This window comes from Emydura macquarii, unplaced genomic scaffold, assembly GCF_026122565.2.
Source record: "Emydura macquarii macquarii isolate MOO-44397 ecotype Brisbane River unplaced genomic scaffold, CSIRO-AGI_Emac_v2 contig_1644, whole genome shotgun sequence".
Lineage (NCBI taxonomy): Eukaryota > Metazoa > Chordata > Testudines > Chelidae > Emydura > Emydura macquarii.
The window spans coordinates 11,649,440-11,670,027 of NW_027131781.1; the positions used below are offsets into that span (position 1 = coordinate 11,649,440).

At 46.7% G+C, this 20,588-nt stretch overlaps 1 protein-coding gene across 2 annotated transcripts in view; it reads right to left on the reverse strand.

The window, feature by feature from the left end:
• SLCO3A1 (solute carrier organic anion transporter family member 3A1) overlaps positions 1–20,588 on the reverse strand; it is a 202,722-nt gene that overhangs the window by 52,442 nt on the left and 129,692 nt on the right. The gene's annotated exons all lie outside the window — the stretch shown is intronic.

Here is a 20,588-nt window from a genome sequence, read left to right on the forward strand (position 1 = left end):
CCTGAGTTCTTAACTAACAGATACTCGGACTTTTCCCTTCTGGTTCATCACCCCCAAAGGTGGGAAACCAGCTTCCCAGACACCAGCTTGCTTTGGCTTGCACACCCCTTACAGTTTGCACACCGGAGACCTGCTTGGGGTAAAAATGAACAAAATGCTTATTTAATAGAAACCCCCCAGATTCAAAGATGAAATAGTGAGAGGGAGCAAACACATACATGTTACTCAGCAAATAAACATCAAAATGGAACGTCAGGCTGTAAACTTTTCAATTAGATAAAAATCCTTGTTCTAATACAAGTTACCTATTGCCTTTGAACAGCGTCCCCGCATACGGACAAACAGTGTTTCACAGACAGCTTCCTAGACACTGTGCCTCAGTTTCTGGCTAGATTTCACTTCAAAACCATTCCCTTTCAAAAGGCTTTTCAGTTCTTTCTCTCTCTCAGACTATGGTGAGTCCTGGTCACTGAGTGTGGGAGAAATTCCCTCTTGACTTGATAGCCAAGATGTCTCAGTCTCTTCCCATTAAATGTAATGGCCCATCATTTGTCTTCTTCTAGGTGCTCGGAGCTAGTCTTGTCTGGTGGGGGAGGCTGACTGCCCACCCCCTCGCCGGGAGGGGGAGCTGAACGTTGCAGCACAAATTATGGGTGTAGTTTTATACATGCAAACAAACACACACACTCATGAGCACGGTCTGTATACGGATCTCATAACGACCATCAAATTCAGAACGTTGCAAGCTTTCATGAGACCTTACTCGATATATTTTTACGCATAACAACATTGTATACAATCAGCTGATTCAGCGGCTTATTCTTTGGGTTTCAGACCCCCTGCTCTTCCGTCGGGGGGTCTGGACCAGGATTGTCACCGTAAGTGCATTGAATAGCTTAGCAGCCAGACGTGCCCAGGTCTCAACTGGTAGGGTCACTTTCCAGGATTCCTCGCTATAAGCACAAGCTACAGCGAACGCGACTTCTCCTGGGGCAGATTCCACCAGGGAAATCCTCACCCGTGCCCAGCCAGGTTAAACACAATTCATTTACCAGCCAGGCCTGGATGCTCGCAGCAGCTGGGGCCAGTCTCTCCCTGACATCCTGAGCTGGTATCACACATGGTGTAAATGTGCCTTTTCAGCTGTTGAAACGCTCCCTTAAAGTTGCAGCCCCTCACCCCTGCCACTCCTCTCATGTGCCCCAGCAGCACAATGTTCGTGGGGAGGGTGCGGGGAGGTGTTGTCTTGACATCAGAGGAGCTGAACAGGGCACATCCGCCTTGGGGCCCTGGGGACTGCGAGGAGCTATCTGAGTAGCAGTGTGTTTGTGCAGCTGGGACATTTCTCTCCCTGCCACCGCCTGCACTCTGTATATGGAGCTTATACATCAAGTTTGACAGTGGGATGTGTCCCTCTGCGATTCCACCCCAGCTTCTCTGCCACTTCTCCACTGCCCTGACATCTTGGTAGATCAGTAACACACTGGTTAACCACAGCCTCCCGGCCCTTTACCCTGAAACATTATTTCATCCCAAAGCATTTTCTGGTAGCAAAATTCTCGGCAATCAGAGAAACGATCTGCACAGCTGGGGGCAGAGAGGAGCTGGAGAAAAGCAGTGGTCTGTGACAGAACACCAAGTCTACCGACCCATCACAGACCACAAGTCCACAGAAACCGAACCACGTGCCCTGATGAAAGCCTGGCTGGGCAGGATGGAAAAGTTTGCCCAGCCAGAAATAGCTTTGCCGTAGTTCTGAGCGTGTGTTAGTTCCTTCAAGAGCGCAGCTTGGATTTAAAGATGACTGATGTCTTGGAGCACAATGCAGCCATTATCCCATCCAGCATTTCACACACCACCAGAGCTCACCAATACTGATACAGGTGGATGATTTTTAAACCAAAAACACTTCTAGATGTGACTAGTCCTCCAAGAGGATTTAACCTGTAATGTTGTCTTGATGCACTTTGAAATTCAAAGTTAACATTACAATAGACCTGCTGAGAACGAATAAGTCGCAGCCTACAGAGCCCAGCTGAACTCAGGGAAATGCTGATGTTGAACGAAGATAAATCACATTCAGACTTTGTGCTAGAGATGGCTAGATATAATCCCACGCTGCCATCTGCCACTTTGCAGACTCAGGCATATGACACAGCAACGTGCAGGGGAATCTCACTAACCTGAGAATCAACACCAAAGCTGGCAGGATCTCCCCCCACTCTCTCCACTATAACAAGGCCTCACCCGACAGAGACTCTGGTACTTTGATCAAATACAGCACAGTATGCTGATTCAAAGGCATCAGCATTCAAACCAACCTGCAACTGACAAAAGGAAATGAACAGAGTACTTCTGGCAACGCAGCATTCAGGCTTTCTCAGTGTGTTTGATCGCTCTTGCGCTGGTTCACAAGGGCCAGTAATTCACAGGTACTTCCAGTCAACATGGGAATGGGCAAGGGTCTGCTGTGTGTGTACAGGGACGCACACAATTATACACCAATAATTTGTTCATATACTACTATGTAATCATAATAATAATAATAGTGCTAGACAGTAATAATAATTGTGCATTTGCGCACACGCATGTGTGCAGTCAGAGTTTTGAGATCCTTTGTGAATCAGCCCCATATATGTTATTGCTAAATACCTGTAGGCACACGGTAAGGCCTGGATCCTGAAAGTCCTTGCATAGCACACAATGTGCAAGGCTGTTGCACTCTAGCGTACATATGAACGGAGGCTACTTATGTGGACATATATGGTCAAGCACTAGGTATAGCCCTCTGCGTACAGTAGAAGCGAGGTTCAAAATCCAAGCCTCCTTGCTCTCAAGTGTGCAGGGCTGCAAGCGGAGGGAAAGAACGGGCACATCTGAGCAAACACAGGGTCAGAATTTCACCTGCTGTAAATCGGCGTCGCACCTCTGAAGCCAACGGAGATGGCGGTGGCCAATCAGTGTGAGAATCGGCCCCTAGGCTTTAATGGGATCCTCAGCATATGAATGAGACCCTTCGCTAACATGCACTCTTTGAGAGCGCACACGGATGATCTGCCATTAGGAAGCACAATGCTCTCCGGCAAATACATCCTTGTATTATTGTTACAATATTTACTGAGATTGCTCTCTTCCCGCAACAAGGTCACGCAGGGCAATAGACTAGCGTAGCGTGGTGATGAGCTCCCATAGACATCAATGTCCTAACAGCAGAGACTATACTCCCAATGAGCATTGTGTGTGTGGATCGAGGGTAGTGTCGGGTCAGCAGACAGGCTATCCCAGGGCCGTCCACAAGGACAGGGGACACGTGGCTTTCTGCAGATTCGAATGAAATATACATGGTGTTGGGCTGGAGTCCGGACGGCAGGCTCAATCAGCTGGGACTAAGGTCTGACCTGTTCTCCAGAGCCAGCGGGGCGTCAAGTCCCTTCTTCGTGACCAGGAATTGCAGTTGCTGATTTTCACAAAGTTTTTTTTTTTTTTTTTGCACTCTCTGGAGAGCTGTGAACTTTCAGAGGCTGCTGTTTGCTGCTGACGCAGGATCACTGGGATAAGTCATGGGAGGCCAAATCCTGAAATCCTTAATACTCACCCAATATGATGACTGAAGTCAGTGGGAATTTGGACTAAGGAAGGACTGAGTTTTGTCGCGTGGTGTTTTCCAGTTCAGCCACAAGCCCCAATCCCAGTTGGGTTAGACTCCAGGAGTACATAAGCAGCCCCACTGAACCAGAGCTTGGTTTGGGACTGAAATTACCATGAAAGGGATGGAAGGAAAGATCTGAGGGAGAAAGCCATCAGTCTCTGAGAAAGGGGGATCGTTTTCTAAAGCAGGGGGTGAACAGTGGACCCCTGATGGGGCAGAAGGTGTTAGGGGAGCTGTGGCTGTGCTAAGTTAGAAACCAAACACTGGAAAACCCTGTTCTTGTTGAAATTTCACCACTAGAGGGTGCTGTGGGATTAAAATGTCTGCTAAAAGAACAGTGACTTATTTACATTCTTATAAGACACTACATTATCTTTCACCTGCAGGTTAATTGCAAAAAACCCCCAAAGTTAACTGTGTTTTTGACTTCCCTTAAAGTTTACCCTAAAATCAAGTCTACAGCAAGCTCTCCCCATGCCGACCCCATCTTAATGTCCTATTACATTTTATTTTAAACAGTAACAGCTCACATGAAAGATCCCAAAGCACAGCCCATACGTACAGCTATTCTGCACCCGCCATGGTGGTGAAGAGGAATGAGGGTGAAGTGGATAGGGTGACAGCCTCAAATTTGTGGGACAAATATTCAATTTCATGCATGACCTTGGGCAGGCCACTTAAGTCTCTCCGTGCCTCAGGTCCCTAACAGCTCTGCCACACTTCACAGGGGGGAGTATTCCAAACACATTCCAGATTGTGCGGGGCTCAGACACCTACAGTGATGGGGGCCATAGAAATACCTCAGATAGATGGAGCATGAGAGAGGTTCAAAAGAGCATACCACAATGCACAACAGTTTGGGACAGGCACTGAAGAATACTGTATCCAGATGTAGGGGAGCGGAGTGGAATTACCCACATTAAAGTTCGCCAATGACACCCTTCCTCTTGCAAGAAATCCCCTGTGATCTTTAATGACCCTGCTCATTAGGAACTTGCTTTCCTTCTCATCCTCCAGCAACACAGATCCTAATACCATCAAGGAGCAGGAGCTACTTGTAAGTAGAGGTAGGCCTCAACCAACACCTTATCCCAAACTTGCGGGTGGAGAGGCGGGTGTTTTAAAATCCTGACTCCTGTGGCTTGGCCTATCCCCATTTGTTAGGCCTTCTCCAGTGCTTGCCTCTGGCTTTGAAATCAGCCTGGTTTAATTGTGGAGGGTATGAGGGACCCCTAGGTCATTCTAACCTGCTAACCACCCTTCCAAATAGACTGTGATCTGTTTCAGCAGCTGAGAGACTGCGGGTCAAATCATGGCCCCCCTGTGATCTGTGGCAAAACTCTCAGTGACTGCACTGGGCCCAGAGATTGGCCTGGGATGTCTGGCTTCAGCCTCCTTCCTTTGGTTGTCTCTGTGTGGGCTCCTCTCTTCCAACTTCTGCTTCACTGAGGTTGTCCCAAGCAGCTCAGCTGTAGAGAGTCATCACCCTCCTCCCTCAATGAAGGGAGGTGGGCACAGACATGCTGCTGCCTTGGAAATGCAGCTGTCTGGGTCTTTGGGCCAGCTGCATTCACTCCAGCCACCATTCTGTTTTCCCAGGTGATACTCACCTATCGTGCCCTATGTTTAACCAACTGGGGGAGCTTTTCTTTTTCACCATTTGACTTCTATCAAGGGTCAGTAACAGACCTGGGCAGGAAACAGATTTCCCATCCCAGGAAAACTTTTGACATTTCTGATCCCGAATCAGAATGAAAAGTCATAATCTTGAACATTTTTCCACTAACTGACAATCCAATAAAACAAACAATCAAACAAACAAACAAACAGGTTCAAATGTTTTGTTTAGATTTCAAGTTTTTAATTTTTAAAAACACCCTTAAATGTCAAACCAAAAGACATTTCAAACAGAAATAAAAAGATTTTGTTTTTTGCTTAGAAAACGTCTGGAACCTTTTTGAAACCTTTCACCAAATTTTTTTGAAAATGAAAAATGTATTGGAAAAAATCAAGTCCTTTCCTGCAAACAGTTTTGGTTTCAACCCATGGGCATTTCCAACCAAAAAAAGTTCCTCAAAAAATGCCCGACCAGTTTTAGTCAATTATAATAAAACCTAGCGCGTCATTCGTGTGTTTTTCACGTAGAGCTCTCCAAGGACTGGACAGAGGGGAAGGGAAGAGTGATAGGAAGTATCATTACCCCATTGCACATAAGGAGAAACTGAGGCACAGGGAAGGTGAAGTGATTTGCCCGAAGTCACACAGCAGGTCAGGGACAGAGCTGGGAAATGTCCCATTGAATGAATGGATTTAAACAGTGCAGTGAAGCAGAGCAATCCTTCAGCAAACCCTGCTGCTACATACTGCTGGCTAAGAAATACTGAAACAAACTCAAGTCCCCTGTGTTTGCAATGAGAAGTGAGAAAAGCATCTGTCCTGAAGCCCTGTAGTGAGTTAACATGGGACAGTAACTCACGGCAGAAATGCCTCCTGGCTGGAAACAAGACACCAAAGTGACGAATACATGGACCAACATGCTTTTTTTTAGGGGGCCTGTTTCACATTTGTTTGCAGGAAGGGATCACTAGTGAAGAAGAGCACTGTGCACAGTGCTGAGCTGCAGAAAGGCAACGGGTCATGGAATAAGAAGCAACTCACTTCAAAATCCTTTAGTGCCAAAGACTAAATGCCACTTCCACTGTCTGTGCTTCAGCAAAAGGAGGAGAGTGTACCTTTTGGAGACTAACATGAAATGAAGCAGGTCAGAACAAAGCCAGAAAGCTTTGCTGTGATCTCTCCTGGAAAGTCTTGAAGAGAGATCCATCTGCCATTCACTGCTCTGGCAGCCGCCTCCGAAGGAAGATTGGAGCTGCGGGAAGCCAGATCGTGCCCAGAGCAAAAGAGCAAGAGATGGCTATATTTCACAGCATTCCCGACAAGTGACAGGTGTGTCGTACATGAGCAGGCGAGAAATGCCAAGAGGGGTGATAATATTTTCTTATCCACAGTGCATTCATGCAAGGGTGCACGTGATCGCTGGCTATTTAGAACCCATAATTCTAGTTAAGGTCACATAACAGTTTCCATTCCAAACCTCCCATTTTCACTCACTCAGAACTTTCCCCTTCTGGGATGAAATTTCCCAGGTTTGGTCTCTGCCCAAAGTTGAAATTATTTTAGTGAATGACTGAGACAGAATGGTTGAGCTGTTTTTGAAGACAGTTATGTATAATATTTATAAACACATGCACCCTTCCCCCTACACACCCCGATGGGATATATATTTACGTACTGCTCCCTACAAGATTTAGAGATACTGACTTAGGACCAGATGAAGTAGGGCACTTACATCCATGCTTAACTGTAACCATTGACTTCAAAGGAACTTTCTATGTGTTTAAAGAGGCACTTTGCCATATATTGGGACCTTATGCAGGTGACCGACCCCAAACAAGAGACAATGAAAGGGGAAAGGTTAACGGGGGGTAGGGGGGAGATGAGATGTAAAGTGACACAGCAGGTGTGTTGAGGCATCACAGGAGGAATATAAACACATTAGCAGATGTCTTTAGTTAGCAAGTCCCCCTCGGATGTCAGCATCCTTTTAACATGCTCATCAGAAGCCAACATAGAAAAGGACAGCCGTATAAAAAGGTGTGAGGGTGATATCCTTATGGCTAAGACCAAGAGAGTAACTGTTTATTTTAAGGGCTCTCAGTAACTAGTTTCTGATTCGTGAGCAAGGGAGAGAGCTCTGAGTCTGCCTCACATAGCGTGGCCATTTAATTCAGTAACCCTTTCTCCTATGTGCCTATATTTTGTTGCCTTGTCTTTATTATTTCTGGCATAATAAATGTGCAGGATCAGGTGTTGCTATACCTTATTTTTCTGGTTTAAAAAATTGATTGTGCAGTTAACAGATTCACTTGGATCACACTTAGAGAAAACAAAAAGTAAAGGATAATGTGAGAATCCAGAGGGGATCCCAAATAGAATTTGAATCTGCGCTGTCTGTGCTAAACTCCCATCTATCCGTAAAATTACTGCATATTATACTGCATATAGTAAAATTAACTCAGTTTAAAAAAAAAAAAAAGCGAAGACTTTTCAGATGTCACGTTAGCCACCAGAAGGCGCTCGGGGCAATCCTAAGAACTAGCAGAGAGCTACAGAAACTGACAAAATTTCATTAATGATTTTACATATGGAGTTATACAGTTCAAGCAAAATGCATCTCCTACTTCCTACCAACCTCTGCAATCAGACGAAGTCATTGGTGATTATTTCCTGGTTGTCTGGCTGCTTTACCATGGGACACGGGGGGAGTGTGACACTTTGGGGCTGCATAAATAAGGCATAACATTTGTGGGGTTGGAAGTATACAAAGCCAAAAGCTGCTTTTGATGTTGATTAGATGCCAGAGTGGAGAGGAGGTGTCTGATAACCTCAAAGGCTGTGTGCTGGAAGTGCTCTTCATTACCAGGAATGTCATTCCCACTACACAAGATGATCAAGGGACAACAAGAAATCATTTTTTTTAAAAGAAAGAAAAGCAAATGTTCTGACCATGATTTAGGAGGTTTAGAAAAGGTTGGACTGTTTGACCGCCCATTGGAATCTCATAAAGGACATGGCTAGGATCAAGAATTACATGTCCCACTGGCTTAGAGGAAAGCAGAAGAGCTAGGAATTAAGTCCTGAGTTCTCAAACTGGCTCTGCCACTGACACACTGTGTGGTCTTGCCAAGTCCCTTCACTTCCTCGTGCCTCAGTTTCCCAATCGTAAAACTGCTGTTGCCAACTCTCATGTTATTTGATATCTTACACAAAAGCCCACACCCCAGAAAGATGAGATCAGGTGAAAAATCTCTATTTTCATTGTTTTTGTAGTCTTTGTGGTTGCAGGAAAGAGCTTGGAATCATGATCTGACCCCAGGGCACCCTAAAGTCTCAGGAGGCAAAGAAAAAGAACCCCATGTTTGTTAGATTTTTTTTAAATCATGATTTTTAGGGACCCGACACATGATTTTTGAAGCTTTGGAGTTGGCAATACTATAGTACTGAACCACCCGTCGGGGTGGGGGCGGTGTGAGGATTCATTCATGGATATCTGTGCAGCACTTTGAACATGGAAAAGGCTATGTATTATTAGGGCTTCCAAAATGAATCATTGGGTTGGGATAGGTCTTTAAAGTGAGACAAAGTAGTCTTGGCAGCTGAGCTCAAACACATAAGTTATTACAGTCACTGGCCTGCTGGGTGTCCTTGGGCAAGTCATTTCACCTCTCTGTGCCTCAGTTTCCCCATCTGAAAAACGGGGATAACTATCCTGCCCTCCTTTGTAAAGCACTCTGAGATCTACTGATGAAGAGACATAAGGGCAAGGTAGTATCTCTGGCATGTTAGAGACTCTGCCACTAAGTCCTGAGTGCCCTTGGCCAAATCTCCTTATCCATCTGTCTCTGATTGTCTCCTTACCTCATGCAGAGTTAACGTCTGTATTGAGTGCTAATCCTGATGGTTATTTCTAGCTCCCTATCACAGCCTAGGAATTATGATTGTTTATGCAGGCTATTATCACAACACTAATTTAACCATAAATTCCTTTATTAAATCCAACCGCTGAATGCTATTTATACAACTGTTCTAACCAGGCCTGAATTATAAGCAATTTATTACATCCAAACAGTAACAAAACATTTATAAGCATTTGATCAAGATACTTACAAATGGGCTAACCCCAAGGGTGTTTAGATCCATATTGGTCAGCTCCCGCTTGGTCAGGCAAGGGTTAGCAATGAATCCTTGAAGAGTTTCCTTTTTACACCCTTGAACAATGATGTCATGGCCAGATATTAGACCTTAGCTCAGGCCAGATGAAGCAGTTTCTCATATAGCCAGTTATTTACTGCAGCTGGTATCTAATTAACTGTGTTTTATTTCCCTTACTTCAGCCCAACCTTAAATAACACGAATATTTCGAAGGGTCACAACAAGTTAAACACAACGACTCTTCTTTCTCATGATCTCATTCTTTCTGGTCACAGGCTTTGGGGCTATTGCTCATGCTAACATCCCAGCTCAGTTTAAAACCAGAGTTTACCCAGATCTCATGTGGGCCTATATTCCTACACAGAGGTCTTTCTATTAGGCACACTTGTCATCTCAGTACCTGCTGGGCAACTATTCGAGGGAGAGGCCTGCATGGGGAAGAGGTGGCCTGAGCAGACAGATATATAATCTCTTGGGGCTATGGGTGAGGCAAACAGGACATGTTTAAAAAGCGACAGTGTTATGACCCGGAGAGGAGGAGAGAAGGAATCAATTCTTAGGGGATGCACTGAGCGCCAAGAGGCAGGGAACCCAGCTCTCGTCACACAAGTTCCGGACAAAGCACAAAAGCAACTCGCTGGATCGTAAGGATTCTTAGTACTATTTTGAAAAGCACCTTTGTGACTTAGGAGCCTGAACCCCTTTTTCAACAGTGACTCAGGCTTCTAGGTTATCCTCTTTCTTTAGTGAAAACTCTACACACCCATCCAGACCCACCCCAGCAAAAATAATCTTCCCTTCCAGCAGAACCTTAGACCTGCCTTCAAACCACAAGGAAGCAGGAGAGAAGCTGTTGAATCATTTGCCATGACTGCAGGGCAGCTCCCTCTAGGAGGCCTCTGGTCAGTCACTTGAATTCCTTTTGCCTCAGTCAATCCGGCTGGAAAAGCCGGCAGAAAGAAGGGGCCTCTCTGAATAAATCTGGAGTTTGCTGCCTCGGGGCTGAGCTTTCCTGAAGCAGCACGTTAAAAGGAGCAGAGGACGGCTGATCCACAACTTTGTTTACATGTAGGACCTACTGCCATCTTTATTTTAAAGCTGCCAACTTAAGTGACTGTCAGCAAAACCAGCCCCATGGCTATTTGCTAGGAGAGAAGCCTGATTCTGCAGCCTTCCGTTAATGGCTGACAGGGGTGCAGGGTCAGGCCCAGAGTCTGTGTTGTGGATGCATTATGCCTCTTGAAAAAAGATCTACATGGACAGCTAAAAATAGGTTCAGTGGGTCAGATCCTCAGCCCCCAGGGCAGCTGGCTGCCATGGCATAGGGGACAAACGATGGGCAGGTGACGGGCAAGGGACAAGACAGGATGTGTGGCTGGAGCGGCCTGCGCACCTGTGATTCCTGGCTGGTGGAGAGATGCAAAGGGGGCCGTTGCTGTCAGCCCTGAGATCACAAGAGTGAATGGGTGGCTTAGGGGCATCCTCCAGGCCCTGTGCCGAGTTCAGCTCGGTTGGGCCCAGGGGTCAGGCCCAATGTATTATTTATCTGTTTGGACGGGAGTGCTGTGGGGGGGCTAAAGACAGGAAGTGAGGCCCTGGGTCTACGAGATTCCACTCTTGGCCCAGTCGTGGACTCTCTCTGAGACCTTGGACTAGTCACAAACTGTGCCTCTTTCTTCTTTTTGAAAACGGGGATAACAACAAGGGTCTCCAGGAGAGCTGGGACGATTACAGTCTAGGAGGTCTTTGGGCAGAAGATGAAAAATAAGGCCAAAATATTGTTTATTTTTATAAAATGTATTTATTTTTATTTCTGCGGTTTGAAGGGAAGAGAAAAAAAAATCCCCCTCAACTTGCAGACCTGGGAATGTTTAAATTCTTCATTACTGAGAATGGGGCGGAAGAGATCATTCAATAGCAGCCAAAGGACGTGTGCATGGTCGGGGGAGGGGCTGCACGCCTGTGTGTGGGTGTATGGTCAAGGGAAGAGCTGCATGCGTGCAGGTGGGTATGTATTGTGGAGGATGGGGTTCACACGTGTGTAGCGGTGTGTGTGGTAGGGGCGGGGGTGCACAAACGGATGTGGGTATGTATGAGCAAAGAACTAACACTCGGGGGTGAGATTCCCAGCCAGCCTGGCGTTGGTGCGTCCTACCCAGCACTTGAACAAGCTGTTTGTTACAGCAAAAGGGGACTCGCTGCATATGGAGAGAGCCAGATAATCTCCTAACCCTGCTTGTCCCACTTTTCCTGCTGCCGTGGTGGATGAGGAAGGGGTGGGGCCGTGTGAAGGGATTACTGGGATATACTGGACCCATATTTCATGAGCCCTTAAAAAGCCCCTGTCGCACTGCAGCAGACACAAACAAAGGGAGAGTTTGTAGAGATTCAAGGCTTTGTACCGAGCGAGCCCTTTTCCATATTCCTCTAGCTGTGGCTTCTAGAGGTGGCCTCAAGCAGCACCATTTCCATCTGGATTTCAACCACCAGCAAAGTGCAGAGTACTCAGAGAAGAAGAACAAAATGATTAAAGGTCTAGAAAACATGACCTCTGAGGGCAGATTGAAAAACCAGGTTTGTTTAGTCTGGAGAAGAGAAGACTGAGGAGGGGGCATGATCACAGTTCTGAAGTACATAAAAGGTTGTTACAAGGAGGGGGGAGAAAAATTGTTCTCCTTAATCTCTGAGGACAGGACAAGAGGAAATGGTTTTGAATTGCAGCGAGGGCGGTTTAGATTGGACATCAGGAAAAACTTCCTAACTGTCAGGGTAGTTAAGCACTGGAGTGAACTGGAGATTTTTAGGAGCAGGTTGGCTAGACACCTGTCAGGGATGGTCTAGATAATGCTTGGTCCTGCCTTGAATGCAGGAGACTGGACTAGATGACCTCTCGAGGTCCCTTCCAGTCCTACACTTCTAGGTAAACAAGCTGAGGACTCACACCCCACCTCGTTGTGTGGAACTGGCATAAGAGCATCTCTCCCACCTAGCCCAGCTTCTCCTCTTCAGTCCTGCCGCGTGGTCGTAACTCCGTGTGCGGCAGCCCAGCCTGTTGCCAAGGAAATGAACGTGACCTCAGCAATGGCATTACACCGTACTGTGCAATATTCGTGAGATCAGCGCTGCATGGAACATAGGAGAGAGGCAATCCCTGCCCCCGTGGTGATAACTTTCTAAGGGGAGCTTCGAGAGCTCTCAGCTCTCACTAAGTTCAACAGGAGATGAGGATGCTCAGCGGCTTGCTGGGCTGGGGAGCTGGAATGATGGTCAGATCTCACCAGGGGGGTGGAAAGCCCTTCACTTGTCACATGCTGGGTGACAAACTCCCTACCTGAGTGGGTTGTTGTTGACGGCCTGGTGGGAGGAGTGCCTTCCGAGGAGGGATTTGAATGAGGAGCAGACAGCTGTTTGGCACCCGAGGGGAAGAAGGGAATTCCAAGCACACCGGGCAGCACAGAAAAACACGTGAAGGCAAAATGTGGAGAAGACTGCAGAAGTGGGGGTCGGGAGGACACCAGGGAGGAGTGTGGGCAGCATGAGGAGAGGAAGCAGGAGGAAAGGAGGGCAGAGACACAAGCGTGGGCAGAGATGGGAGGACCAGTAGCTCAGTTCTATTGCAAAGCAGAAGGGAAAGCCAAGAAAGGGGCATTTAGAACTTTGCTACTCTTAACCTCATGGTTCATTTTAATGAACATGCAATAATTAAACCTCATGGCGCCTGGAGGCAGGTAGGTATCATCATCCCCCACCGCACAGATGGGGAACGCCAGATGCAGACCAGCGAAATGACTCGCCTCAGGTTGCACAATGGCCTGAACAGCACTCAGGCACTCCGACTTGCAGCCTCTGCGCTTGCCACTAGACATGATTTCCTCCACCCTGCTGGCTGTGTCTGCTGGGGAGGTTACGCCTTATGCTGAGAGTACCCTGTGAACACAAGAGCACTGCCTCTAACCTGATGTAGTTCTTACCTAGCAAAGCTGCTCCTGGAGCCCAGCAGTTATGCATCCAAGCCCATTCTGGTCAAAGTGTGGGTAATGAACAAAGCAACATTGCGCTTTGGAGAACTCGTCCAGACTGCACTGGTGAAAGGTTATGGAGGCCACAAGTACAGAGCCTCCCCATCCATTATGCTCACGTATGTCCCTGTTATGATGCAACCGTGGGAAAGCAAAATAACCTGGGCTGGAAAGGCTCATTACAGCTTCTCTTCTTGCCGACCGGCCTCCCTCGATCAACGTATGCAGCAAGATGCCCATTGACTTGGATGGCAGTCGCAAGAGGCCTTGAAACTAGGAGTTTTCGTATCATCCATCACTCAATTGCTTAACAAGTGCTCACGCTGTCATTCAGGCTCGGACAGGCTCCTGGACCAGCACTCGGAGAGGTCTCTCTGGCCTCCCACAGGTGACCTGTGTGTTGAGTGACTCGCATTAGAATGCGTTCCGTTCATGACCGTTGGGAGAGAAATGATTTGCTGCCTCAGGCCCTAAGTTTACGGAGGGAGGAAACCTTTCTGCTGGGGAGGAACTTTGTAAAACTTCCTCAATAAATGCCAGGCAAATTGGCTGCAGAGTATCTGGAGGAGATGGGGGCTGGAAGCCAGGAATGTCCTGTGCCAGGACGCTGCTGGAACCTCCACCTCTTGGCTTTTTAGCCTGGCCTCCGTATGGTCCATGCCAGTTTGCCAGCAGGGGCTCGCACTCAAGTAATTCTTTGGGGGGTCCCTGCCCCTACAATCAGCCAAGATGGCCTTATTCTTTTACCATCCCTCTTCCTCATGAGCTCTCTCCTTGACCTCCTTTCCCCCCGTTTTCATATGGGTTAATCATCCTCAGACAGATTGAAGATAGGCTCCTGGGCCCAGATCCTCACCGGGTGTAAATCAGTACAGCAGAGGCGTAGCCAGTACTGATTTTTTGGCAGGGCCTGTGGTTGACATGGGTGGGCACAAGCGAAACAGAGGCTGATAAAAACGCAGGATGAATGGCTTAAAATCTGATGGGGTGGGCCTGCTTTCAAAGTGGGTGGGCCATGGCCCACCCCGGCCCACCCAGATCTATGCCCCTGCAGTACAGTGCCTTTGATGTCAGTGGAGGAACTCGGATATGCACCAGCTGACGATTAGTCCCTGAGGCATGTGAGGGTGCCAGGAGGGAGAAATCTTTTGGTTTGATTACTTCGTCTTGTGGTCAAAGCCCCTCTAGTCCTAGCACCCCACTCCTCTAGAAACACAGCGTGCCAGACAGCGCTCTGTTCAGAACGTGCCTCAAGCCCCCCGTCCCCGTGCGTGGCAGGGATTCTGTCTGGCCCTACAGAACCTTTCAAAGAAGAACCTTCTACCAGGATGCAGCTCCTACATTCCACCCAGCCCATTGGGGGACTTCTCTCCTCTTTGCTCCATGGTTACACAAGAAGAGCCATCATCTTCCCTCACATTTATTAACTCACACGACATGAGGCCGGTGCCCATGGCACCATTACTAACACCTAGCTTTATTTTTATTGTTTAACGGAGAAACCAAGATCAGGCATCACCACAAAAAAAAAAAAAAAAAAAAGAAAAGAAAAAAGGCTCATTTTGATTTGCTCTGCTTCCTCGGTGAAGCCAGTGAAGCAAAGGGAATGTCAAAGCAATTCTGACAGATGTTTCAAAGAGCCTGCAGCTGTTAATTAATGAGCAGCAATGCTGGGATGGTTCACTTTAATGTTTAGCCTCTATTCTGGTGGGGATCAAAGCGGTTCCAACTATGCACTTGCATCAAGTGAACGGGGAGGGGGGAAGGGTTGGGTAGGGTTTTTTTTAATGTAATATTTGTAATATAAATGGTATTGCACAAATGAATAACTGATTACGAATGCACTGGCTAGCTATCTCTGACGCCAAGTGCAGCTGGGTTTTGTGAATGGCCAAAGGGGGTTCAGGGAAAGTGCACAGGGCTCTAAGAGCCAATATTTCAAGGGCTCGGCATCCACAACTGGGGCCAGATTTTCAGACAAGCTCAGCACAAACGGGTCCCACAATGGGAACTGCCAGTGGGGAGGATGGACGGATGGTTTGTTCCTGCAAAATGAACGGCGGGTGCCAAATCAAGCCCTTGTGTCTCCAAAGGTCTGTCTGCAGAGCAACTAGAGACTCGCAACTCGGGGTTGCGGGGCTTAGGCTGTGGGGCTGTTTCACTGCTGTGTAGATGTCTGGGATTGGGCTGAACCCTGGGTTCTAGGACCCACCCAGGCCCCAGCTCCCAGTCCTGGGGAGGCGGAGAGGCCTGCAGGAAGGGGCTGATGAAGGGCTGGTGCTGTGTCCTGGGCTTGCGCCAGCCACCCTGCCACCATGACAAGGAGTGACACTGCCCCCCACCTCGAGAGAGAGGTCACAGATACCCGCTCCAGCACCCCACAAATACCTCCTCCAACACCCCAAATACCCCTTTCCAGTACACACACCCCTCCTACCCCCCAAAAAATACACATCCCTCCAGCACCTCCCAAATGTACTCCTCTCTAGCTCCCCCTGCCTCTCCCCCCCCCCCCCCCGGCAGTGTCCTCTTTTTGGAAAACTGAAATACGGCAACCCTAAAATGGACCAACTGTGTGCGCAGTCTTTTCCCAAGTTGTGCCTTTGGCATTTCTTAGCCAGCGTTTACTAACCAATGACAGTATAAACATGCCGCAGAACAAAAATCTTACGCTTAACTGTATTCCTCCTGCCACCCCACAAATAACGCCCCCCCCAACCCTCGTGTTACACGCTTCTCTCCAAAGCCCATTGAAATGCATGCCCCATAGCCCCGATTCTGACGGTGAGCTGTGGTCAGGGCTTTGGCACCTGTTTGCCTGTGGAATCAGCACTGAAGCTAAGCTATTGACTTTATGCAGCTCAGAATGCCTGTCTTAGGACAGCTTCCCTCAACCCCCTTCCTTACCCTCCCCTGTACAACATTCTTCTCTGCAGCTAGGCAGGAATTTACCAAGTCACTTTCTGGTACGGAAGCTAAACTGAAAAACAGATCCATCAGCTACTGCTTAATAATGTTTCTTTTAAGATGTTCTACTCTCCATGGTTTGTAGCTTATGCTCTGATGCGACTTTACCTGGCCTATTTCATAAACCGTTAGGTTTATATTTATTTCACTCGGGGAGGCTGGTGCAGGATTTGCTTTCTCAGCAGGTGGCAGCCACAATGTGCATTGTGCTAGGGATGGAGATTTCTGATAGCATGAGCCCCGCCGAGCAGCAGAGGGTGCTCACACAGTGTGCCTTCAGTGTGTCCACACCAAAAAGAAGGCGACTTATATCAAGGTCTTTGTAGCACAGTAACAATTTCTTTGTTGTGAAAGATACGTAGAATCCAGAGGCTAATCCGCAAAGAGATTGTTAGAATTTTAAGGGACATATAATTTTAGGCATTTACCCAAGTTGCCAGTGTCCCTTTAAATAACTATTTCTATCAGAGTTTAGAAGGATATCTCCAAGGAGATCTCAGTGGATGGAGAGATGAAATGTGATTCCTGTAAGCAGTTAGTGTGCCTGGTAAGCCATCTTGCACCCTCAATTATTAGCGAGCCTTACGTTTGTTTTTTCCAGCAGCTCCCCATTCCCAAGGTTACATTTGAAAAGATCAACATATGCCATCTCCTTGCAGTCTCAGGAGATCCAGATGAGCACGCAGTATCGTTTGCGCAAGGGCTCACGAAAAAGATCAGACCCCTAGATTGGGAGTTGGCCTGACCAGGCAGCCAAGAATTTACTGTGACTATAGTTACTCTTCACAAAGTCCAGCGACGCATAAAGTCACTAGTCTCTGCTGTAATCCCTGATGTGATGTGAAGCAATGAAGACACGAACAAAAGGCTGGCTGTGGTTTGTGTTGGGCTGTTGGATCATTGCCTTGGCCAGTACCTGAATCAGGATCACTCAGCAAAGCCGTGAGAAAACACTGTAGGGAGGGAATTAAAAAAAAAACAAACCCAAAAGAAACCACTGCCCCAACCTGAATAAGATTGCAAAAGTAAATCCCCTGGAGATCTGTGTTAAAAATATTTGAATTAAACTGACACACTGCAGCTGGCATCAGGAGTTAGTTATTCCCTTTGTCCTAAAAATATTCTTCCTAATTAGAATTCAAGCACCCTTCAAAGCAATGGAGATGATGCTACTCTTCTATCATCAGTTGTGATAAATTTTAGGGCAAAGTTGTTTATGTTAATCAGTCCTCTCGTGACTGGTACTAGATGCTAATCCTGTAGCAATCTCCATCAGTCTCTGCATATTTAACTAAGGCAATGAACGCTCTAGGAGGATTAAGAATGAGCCGGCATTGTAGTAGTAGCACAAAGACCATAGCAATTCTGTCCCTGTCTCCCAATATTTACATACACTGTGTGTATAAGCAACTCACAAGAGTCTCAAAAGACCACAAAACTGCCTTTCACCATGCCAGCAAATCTACGCGTGCATTCTCTGCAAATCTATGTACTCTGACTGCTGCTTTAATGCCCATCTACTTGCACTGTGCAACACTGTCTCCATTACATTGGACTGTCTTTGTTTTTATTCATTGTTGTTATTTACAGAGCATCGTCTTGGAAGGTGCATACATTGCTCAGCAGCCCTAAAATACCACATCTCTTCCCCAAAGAATTTATAGTCTAATTTAGAAAGACACAATGCAAGAGGCAAGAAACTAAGAAGAAGAATTGGATCAAACACAAATTGGATCAAAGGACACTAATGTTGATTTAAGTCTAGTGTCCCACCATAACAGAAATGAACCAGTGTCCACCAGCCCGTCTGGTGTCCTGCTTTCTGGTACACTAACAGACCAGCAGTTTGCTATTCTGGCCCCTGCCACACCTGAAAAAAAATGGTCCAGCTAATCCCCTATCTTGTCTTGTAGTGTGCAGAAGAGAGCAGTGACTTGATTCTCCTAGTCTGATGGCTCATATACTTTTGCACTGGAACGTGTCCATTATTGTATCTTCAGCAGAAGCCAATTCAGCAGACTGAAGAGGAATGCTCAGGCCTCAGAATGCATCTAACTGTAGCTCACTATTCCATGGTAGATTTATTATACTCTGAAGTCTGACCCAGCCATGATTTGAATTCCCTACCTTTGACATACAATACAAATATGTTACTAACAGCCTTGGATCTGAATGGGAGATTTCCACATTGCAAACAAACATCTCTTCACTAATTATGTGGGAAGCAGCAGCCATTTACACCATGAAAGATAAGTACACTTAAAAGACAAGTACACTTAAAGGTTTGAATGACATGTTTTTTGTAATGTATTCATTCCAAAGTCCTCCCCATCCATTTAAAACAATACCTATCTTTAATACCAAATGTGCATTGCTGCTTTATGCCAATTCAGAAACACAGCTGGCCTTATTAAATTGCATTATCTCATCCACTCCAGTGGGATTGCTCAGGATGAAGGTTAAGGCAGAACCTATTTACTATTTGGTGAATTTTGCTAGAGTATTATACCGTAGCTTGCCCAGTGGCTAGAGCAAGGGACAGTGAGCCAGGACTGCTGGGTTCTGTTTCCAGTTCTGGCATTGACTTGCTGCATGACACTGGGCCAGGTGTCTAATCTCTGTCGATCTCAGTTTGTCCATGTGTAAAATGGAGATACCACCTACCCTCATACCTCTCCAGTGTACTGCATTTGGAAGGGTGTCGCTCATTTTAAAGCCGAGGTTACCTACATTCCATGCAAATTTAGTGCCCTCTCATTTTTAATCGCTGATAACTCTACATCAGAAACGAAGAGTCACAAAATGGAGGTTTCAGAAAGCACTTTTGATGCCAAAAGGAAGGAATCTCGCAGCAATCTGAGGTTCCTGCATGAATAATTTGCGGGTCTTTGTCAAACATTGAATCCCACAGTTCAGCCTGGCCAGGTTGAGCGTTACGTCTACTACCTCACAGAAGGTACGGCTGTGCAGGTAAATAATTGTAAAGCTTGTTTAGAGCCACAAATCTACCATGATAAGGTCCTTGTCTGCTCACGTTGCCATAATATTTGAGGGCCTCACCATCTTTAAGATGTTTATCCTCACAACACCCCTATGAGGTAGGGTGGTAGTATCCCCATCGTACAGATGAGGAATTGAGGCACAGAGAGACAAAGTGACTTGTTCCAGCTCACAGAGGAAGTCTGTGGTAAAGCAGAGAACTCAGCCTGCATCTCCCAACTACTAGTTTAATGCCCCCAACCACTGGACCATCCTTCCTTCCTGATGAATGGAAGACAATCCTGTATGTCCTTGCTCCAAAAGTCACTGAGGTCAGTGGAAGGGTTGCCATTGACTTCAGCGGGCTTTGGATCAGGTCTGTTAAGTATCATTATTGCCGATAACCAATTGCTTTTCGGCTGGTGGCAATATGAGAAAGCAAAGCAAAAGATGTTCTGTTTTTCATTTCTCTTTCCCTTCCGCCGGGGCAAGCTGTAGCAGTAACTAAAATAGATTAAATGTGTTCTGGAGAGAAAGGTACAAGCCCCTTCCTAATGACTGGCATAGAGAGATGTTATCAAGACCAGATCCAGCAGCTTCTGTTGCACATTATCTTTGTATCCCTTGCCTCTCCTTACCTCTGTGATTCAGCGATGGGATTGCCCTTGCAAACACAGCACTATCATTGCTCAGGAATCATATCCCCCACAGTACAGCATACTCCCTGCTCTTCTGTTGATAGTGACTGATACTCGGGTAGATGGGAATATACAGACAAACCATAAAGGGCTGGAAAACTGGTCCCCTTAAAGTCAATAGGATTTTTGCTACTCATGTCAATGGGAGTAGGATATGGCCCAGAAGAAAGAATATACTTCTCTTGTGGGTGGTCATTGTTCAGCTGAGCTCTTTCTCCTGCTAATGTCTTCAGGAACGCACAGAAGATGAAATCCTTAAGGGAATGTTTAGGGTCATCAATTGTGCCTGATTTTTTTCCTCCCTTTTCTTTCTTAACATGAATGGAGTGTTCCCAGGAGATGATAGACCAACCACCCTGAAGACTGGATCTTGTGGTTTTTATCCACAGGACAGGTAGCATCCCAGGACCATTGGCAGCAGCCATACAAGCTTCTCATTCACACAAAGGCAGCAGCATGGGGAGCTGGCCCCTTGGAGTGACACATGCCTGGAAGGATGCATGT